Below are 8,192 nucleotides of genomic sequence, written 5' to 3'. Positions count from 1 at the left end.
GTGCGTTACCACTCATGACCCACTCATTACCTAAAACTTTGTTTTCGACAGAAGCAACTGGTCTCACCAGTTGCAAGGGGGATTCTGGTCTCAATGATTCACTGGCCTCATCTGCTACAGCAGTGCCCAGGAAAGCTACTGCCCTGGCAGTCAGCTGGCGAGAGGATGGAGCCCTCCAGCTCCCCAACTGAGCAGATCTCCTCCTGGTTGACAAGTGCATCAGAGGAGCTCACCACCACCTGAGTTCACCCACCACCCCCAAAATTTCTCAGCTCACTTTCATTTCACATAGACTTGTCTGCTTTGTCATGCTGGTTTAGGCTAGCATTCCATGTCTGTGCTGCCCACCTACAAAGTCTCAGTAGTTGCCACATCAAGGCTAATTTCTGTACTTCTTAAGGAACGTATCTTGTTTGGCCTGTCCACTTCAGGACAGCACACCAGCCAGTTTGTCTCCAGCTGTGCAGGCTGTTGCATTTCTCTCAGCAACAGATACATCACACAGTCACAACAGATACAAGCAAAAGCAAGCACAAGGGATATTACAATCTGCCACTCTGATCTTCTTTTCACGTTACTCACTTTTCTGACCAGCAGCTGCTTTTGAGTAAGCAGGGTCCCTTTACTTTGCACCATACAGCACACTCATTTCCAAATAAGCAATTCCCTGCCACTGCATGAAGGTGTCTTTCACTACCCTAGGCAGTTATGCTTGTTTGGACCATTTGTCCAGGTAGACAGTATTGGAGTATTGGTGCAAAAGCAGCTTTTTTTTTTTTAAAATTTCTGTGTGACTACAGGATGCCAAACATTATAGCGAAGTGGAAGCTGAGAGTGGCCTCCACTTCCACTCTCTTCTCAGTAAGGATGAGAGTCCCAGGGATGTGATAAACGACAGTCCCAGTGAAAGTTCAGGTGTCTACACAATGTGTTATAGAACTGAAATCAGTCAGCAACAGAGGCAAAAAGGGAGTGAAGAGATGCCAATTCTAAAGTGAGGATTTCAGCATCGTTTCTATCAAGCCTTTTTCTCCTTCTGCTTGCAGAACTAAAAAACATTAGGTTTATCTCAGAGGATGGCAAATGGGCAACGAGTAGCTGTGATGACACCACATGTAATAAATAAAAGAGCCACTTTTCCTCTGGTCACCCCGTTGCTGTTAAAAATGGAGCAACTAGCTTGTTACAAAGGGTAGACAAATACTGCTGCATGCACAAATACTCAAACAGCCTCGGGAATCTACAGTTTTATGCCAATGAACACCCTCTGGGCTCTAACCTCTGGGTTTTTTTGCACCAGTGTAACTATGTCAGCTGGATTTATTTTTTTTAATATAGTAATATAGTTTATTCCCCCCCATCCCTACAGGAGAAACCAAGACAAAGAAGATGATATTAAAAGGAAGCTTTTACTGCACTCACACAGAGAAAAAATGCAAGTTATTTAGATATATTGCTTTAACCATTCTAGTGTGACCTGTAAGTGCAAAGAAGGCTTTTCATCATTTCAGACCAAACTTTATAGTGCATCATTTATAATATTAAAATGAGGTTTAGGTTAGTGAACCTGAAAGATACTTCATTAATACAAGGTAGTCTGGAGAACTTTAGCATTCTGTTCCTCCCTGTGCAAAAGGTAACTTGGATTAACAGCCAATATACAAATATATATGTATCTTACAGATTGTAAAATATGGAACATGGCTAACTGGATGTTATGTCTCTTTACGGCTGTTAGACATTCTTAGTAATTGTACAGACAATTACTTTGAGAGTTAAAATTTGATTATGTTACACCAGTAACTGTTACATGAGGCTTCATAATTGCTCAGCAGTATGAAAGCTTACCAACAGCAAAATCTGTGATTACAAGAGGTATTAACTACATAGAAAAAAAAAAAAAAAAAAGTCATTCTAGTTTACTGTCTGGTTTTGGTACAGAAGTCACAGCTTTGTGTTACAGGTCCACTGGCATTATGCAAACCCGTCTCTAAGATTATAACTGGCCATGCTAAATACTCCAGCTCTCCCACCTCTGCCATAATTTTACTATTTCAGAATAACCAGAAAGGTATCATGCTTATGAGAAATTGATGGATGCCAGATGGTGTAGAGTTACTCAGTCTTCTGTAAGGACCATGTGCTAAACAGACTTCCCTGCCGAGAGCAGAAGATCTCAGCCCATCTGATTGTCAGAAAGTTTGCTCACCTTAAAGCAAGACAAGTGCCTTCAAGTGATCAGAGACCCACAGGTTTCCCTCCCTTGTCCTTGACCTGGATGCCTATCCCTGCTGCACCCCCAAAATCTGTAAGTGCCCAATGAGTGAAGGGAGTCACTGATGTGGGAGACCACAGAGCAATCAAGGCGTTAGATGAACACCTCCAAGGAACTGTTGATACACATCATACGCATCTGTCCATAAGGTGCCAACTACAGTCTTAAGCATACTACTGAATATTATACAAGGTTACATCACTTACGAAAGCAACATACTTCTATGCTGTAATTTTAATTTTCTTCTCAAGACTCCAAGACCACCTTGAGGCAGGTACAGAAACCTCAAAGGCTAATTAATTGTCAAACTACTGTAGGCACGGGTTATTTAACAACTATTGGGGAAAAAAAACAAAACAAAACACAACATTGGTCAAGTAAGCACTGTTCAGCTCGGGCATCCCCTTCCTCTCTACCCTGTTGACAGAAAACAGAGATAGAGTCAAGAGAACAGATTTCCCCAAATGTTAATTTACTAAATACTTTCTATGGACTAGTAAGACACTGGTCTGCAGATGTGTAGAAAGAGGCAACATACCAGAAGCTCTTCTTTTTCCGAGAACAAATTCTTAGCAAATGCCTGTTAATCAGTGGCAGAAGCACAACTAGGAGCAACTGAAAGAGCCACAGGCAATCTGGATCCAACCGCGCAGTTACAGGAATCCAGGCAGGAACCGAATGGGAGTTTCTAACAGTAACTGGAACCTGCACTCAGACAAGACCCCACTAATGGCAGCTCTGTCCCAGTAATAGGCTCCCAGTACCCACTTCTGATCCGTCACTGAAACCTTTCCCTCAGCCGAGCTGTGGTTTGGCTGTCATACTTCTGTCACCTGGATATTTTAGAAATCAGTTTTAATGGCATTCTCTAGTGGAGCTCAACACGTATTTCCCATTTAACTCCCTATTTTGAAACTGGCACTAATGTGCATCTATAAATGGTCCTTTATGAGGGACATTTAAATAGTGTGCATTTTATCCACTCCACCTTCTTTTAAAGGAATGCTCTCAGCTTACATCTGAACACATAACTACATTACACAACAGAGATGCGTACCAGCCAACACAGACACAATCAAGGTGGGTGAGTGTACACCACACTGGTGAGAGCTGGTAAGACAGAGCTCCATCCATGCCAAGACAGACAATGGCTGTTGTGAGGTATCTACTCATGTTAATGGATGAAGCTCAAACACTGCAACCCTAGGAAACAAAAACTGGTTACTGGAAAATATAAATGACAGAAAAATAATAACTAATGAAAAGAAACAGAGAAACGGATAGTACAATCATCAGTGAGACAAATTTATTTTAAACATATTTAGTGTTAATGCTCTATTGTTTCTATTTTAAAAAGAAATGTATTTAAAGTTTAAAAGAAATAGCTTTTTCAGTTATTTCCTTTACATCATTGCCTGCATTTTTTCATAGGAAGTTATCAATTTCAATGTCCTATTCCATTTCAACTGAATTAGGCATTTATTAAATACTAATCAAGCAAAAAAAGACCTTACAGGTCATCTTATAAAAAAAAAAAAAAACCAAACAGAAAAGAACTGAGAAAGTTATTGCCAGTGAACACGTGCATGGTCTTACACACAAGTGAATTATACCCAAATGATCAGATTTCACCTAACACCCAGGGAATTAAGCAAGAAATCTACAAATATCACAGCCTACAAACAGGTTTTGATAGAAATAACCATCATTGCCCCACCCAACCTCCCCAGATGAGGTTTTGGGCTGCCAGAAATGCACAAGTTTGTACACCCTCTTCTGAACTCTGTATCCTGTCTAGCTTCCTTGTTGTCATAAGAAAGCACTGATACCAGATGTCTTAGGGATTACAAAAATCAAATTTGTATGTATCACCACATACCAGAAGCACCTGCAAGGCTTTAATGTATTGTCACCTGAATGAATTTTTACAGTTAGCAACATACATCTATATACATGTGCACAGTCATGGTATTGTCACCCTGATCCAATAGGAATTCTACCATGTCATACTAAATGACAGTAAGCTGAGGTTACCTTTGAAGCTGAATTATCATTATAAAAGCAAAATGTCATACAAAAAGCTGTGAATTTCCATACGCTCATTGTCTAGAGTATCTTGATCTGACTGATAGTAAATGGTGAGGCTGGCTCAGTTTACATCAGTGCAGCTGGAGGGCTGTTCCTATATATAATCAAGCCATCCCTGACCATATGAGCCATCCCATCAGCTGAGGAATATCAGCTTCACCTTTGAGAATTGCCCCTCTGTCAAGGCCAGAGAACAATAAAGGCATTATAAGCCTAGTTTGCTGATTTATGGAGCAATCTCATTAGATCTGGGCTGAAACTGCTGCTTATAAGGTGAGCAAAATAAAGTATACCGCAACTACAATGCAAAGATCAGGTACGAGAAATTTGAGTAGATGAGCCAAGCATAAAAAAAGCAGTAGTATCAGACTACTTGACTTAGAAGACTGCTGGACCACATCAGAAATCTGTTTAGTTAGCACTTCTTTTGGAAGATTCAGCCAACTTCTCCCTCAAGAGAAGTCTCGAAGGCGAAGGTGTGCTACACTCTTCTTTCGTGCCCAACAAGCACAGCAATTGCTGAATGAACATTGTTTTTGTATAACCACACACCCCTCACAGAGGACGTGCTTGGAAGGATGGGAAAGGATGCTGCTTCTGAGCAGTGAGGTCTAGCGCACAGGGAGAAGAGCTACGTGAGCCCATAAAAGAAAGAAGAAAAACTGTATTTGCCCAGAGTAGCAGGTGTTTCTTTATCTTTTTAGGCCAATCAAAACTACAACACCCTGCTATTAGTAAGATTAGTTTCAATTCCACTTTAATCTGTCTTGCCTACACTAGAACTGGAAAGGATCTGGGGAGACAGACTGGTATTTCTGAGCACTTACGTTATCTCCTTATAGCTGAAGGCATTGTATAGTACAGAAGAGGATCCTTAATTGCTTACATGTCTTTAAAAAAATAGGAAGACACACGAAATGGATGGATGCTATGAAGAAATATGTACCCACATTACCACTGCATTGCTAAACTCATGCTGTCTTCCAAATTACTAGGTAACACTATCTTTGCACTTAGCTATTACAGTTTTCTAAATGTACTTTGTGTATAAAGAAAGAGATGAATGAGAAAGAAGGGAAAAGAGAAAAGGCTGATAAGGTATTTTAGCACCTCATCCATAACTACGATGGCCTCAGCAGATAGATCCACTAAATCTCCCAGTTCTGAGATTATACCTCAGAGCAAAGTTTATTTCAAGAGCACTCATCATCATCAGATCTAATTGCTGAAGCGATTCAGCATACACTTCATGTTCTAATCTACTTTTTCCTTTCATTCAAGAGTACTGGTCAGGGATGGCGGGGACAAGGAAATCAATAAAAAGTAGTTTATCCGAAAGGATAGGAAAAAAAAAAAAAAAAAACACGGAAAAAAAAAATTCATAAGCGTCTAGATTCTTGTCTTGACTTGGTTAGTTGATTCACCAAACCAGTAACAAAAAAAAACCCAACTCTGTAGGATTAACTCTGTTAATAACAGGTGAATACGTGTAGAATAAAATTTCCAAGTTCTACCATTTCAATCATACCCACAAATATGTACACACAAATATATATGTATATATAATATAAATATATCTATAAATGAAGTCAACTTTTAACCCCCAGCATGACAAATTTTATCCCCTAGGCGTATCAAGAACTTTGTAAGCAAAGACATGTGAAGTCCAAATCACAGCTCTCCCTGAACCATATTTCTTATGACTGTAAAGATCCATGAAGTTAGTCAGAGCAAGGGAAGTAAAACCACACTGCTCCAGCAGCCTGGCAGTCAGCTGCTGTGAAGGAGTCTGAAAATAATGGACATAAAATCCATAATCAGATTCTTAACACCTTATGGCTGCTTCTCTACCAGTATAAAGAACTACAAGAGCACCTGCATTAGGTATCTTACAAAACAAAATAGAGAACACATTGACGTTACAAATATTGCAATACAACCATGGACTTGAAGTAGACCTAGGTTTTTAAAAAAATGTATTACAGCATCTGGTTTAATTTTTTCTCTAGTTGCTACCATTGCAAAAACAGGGAACTGTTACACATCTGCAAAACCTCGTTCCAGGATGTAGCATGTACATCAGTCATCCACCACCCAAGTTTTGAAAGGAAAAAAGGTAGCTGTTTTAATACACAGAAGAATGAAAAATTATCAGTTTGAGATACTCTTCTCTCTTCCCTTCCAGATCTCGTATAGCTTTATCAATTGAAATAATTGCAAGCCTTTAATTAATGATGTGCATGAGGCATTTCTGTGGCTCCCAACAAACAAAGCACAGAGGTCTGACAAAATAAATTACCACTGAGCAATAGTAAGGCTTGATCTTTCCCCCATTCAAGTCAAAGACAACGCCCCTGCTTCGATCAGTGGGAGCAGGTCCAGTCACTTTTGCTCAGCCTGCTTTAATAAAATGCTCTACGTGAAAAGTCACAATTGCACTATGCCGTGTGGATTAATCCCACACAAAACGGCCTGATCCTACTCTCACAGTGGAGTTTTGCAATTGATTTGATATTAAAAGGGGAAAAAAAACATACTTAAGTAACTGTTAATAAAACCTCTTTGGAGGCTTCTCACCTACTATCAGGCTAGCAGAACACATTCCCAGACCTAAATTTCAAAATTAGCCTAATGAATACAAGAGAATTATGAAAATGTCCTGATTTTCTCATCTGTATAACTAACACTTAAAAATACTGCAAAATTAAAAATTACTTTAATTGAATGAAGAAAAATAGCCAGAGGGAGTGGATACAGACTGCTAAACAATCAGAGTAGCTTCTATAACGCTAACAACAGCCAGATCAGAACTAGCAGAAACAATGTGATTCTAAGTTTAGGCTGAAATTGTCTCCCTGGCTAACTGTTTCTCCATCTAAGCACAGCCCTGCTGTGATACATATTGCAGTTCAGATGGCAAGAGATGCAACATCACACACCCACTTTCAGCGCTCAAAAGTACACGCTGTACAGACTGCAAAGGCAAAAAAAACCCCACTAATTATTTGACATTATCTAAATAATAGTTGGCACTCAAATTGTAACTATATTGCAGTATTTAACTCGGGATAAGTGTTTAAATCAGCTTTTGATAACCTCGGGATTTCAGGCAGACCACAAGTTTTGCCGTCTTTTTCAGTAAATCTGTAAAGCCACACAGAAGTTAACAACAGCCCACGACAGCTTATTTTTCAAAACAAATATGGTCCTCTCAACTGAGTCATGAAGACAGCCAAGTTTTTCACAAACCAACATCCCAGGTGCCATATTCTAACCAGGAGATGCGGAGTGCTACCTGGCAGATGAGCTATTTTATCATTTTTAAACCATCTTTATAGCCTTCCTCCGGCACGTGGTAACTACTGGTCTTCCCTTATCTTCCTTGACTACCCTAATAGCATTGCCTAGGAAGGCAGCACTGAAGACACGTAGGTGTTGGCACAGGGAATCGTTCTTTTGTTCTCTGCAGATGGAGGGAACACCACCCTTGTCAGGCGGCACAGAAGCGTGCGCCAGTGAGCAACCCACTTCGCCTCAGCCGCCTCCCCGTGACAGGCGGCCTCTGCTAGACACCCGTAAGGAAACGCTCGCAGAAAATACAGAGGCATTGCTGACCAACCACTAGTTTGACGTCTTGTGTTTAAAAATACAGATGTACGCATTTATACGCTTGTGAAACGTGCACTTTGAATTCGGCAGTCTCAAAGAACGGCGCGTTTGGTTCGGCGATGCACACACAGCGCCTGGAGGTCTCTTCACGGAGATCCCACAGCCCGACAGCGCTTGGAGCATTCCCGATACGCGGCACGGACCGTTCACGCCGCTACCG

The sequence above is a fragment of the Egretta garzetta genome, unplaced genomic scaffold (genome assembly GCF_000687185.1).
Source record: "Egretta garzetta isolate BGI_Z169 unplaced genomic scaffold, ASM68718v1 scaffold16, whole genome shotgun sequence".
In the NCBI taxonomy this organism is placed as follows: Eukaryota; Metazoa; Chordata; class Aves; order Pelecaniformes; family Ardeidae; genus Egretta; species Egretta garzetta.
This window is presented reverse-complemented; position numbering follows the sequence as displayed.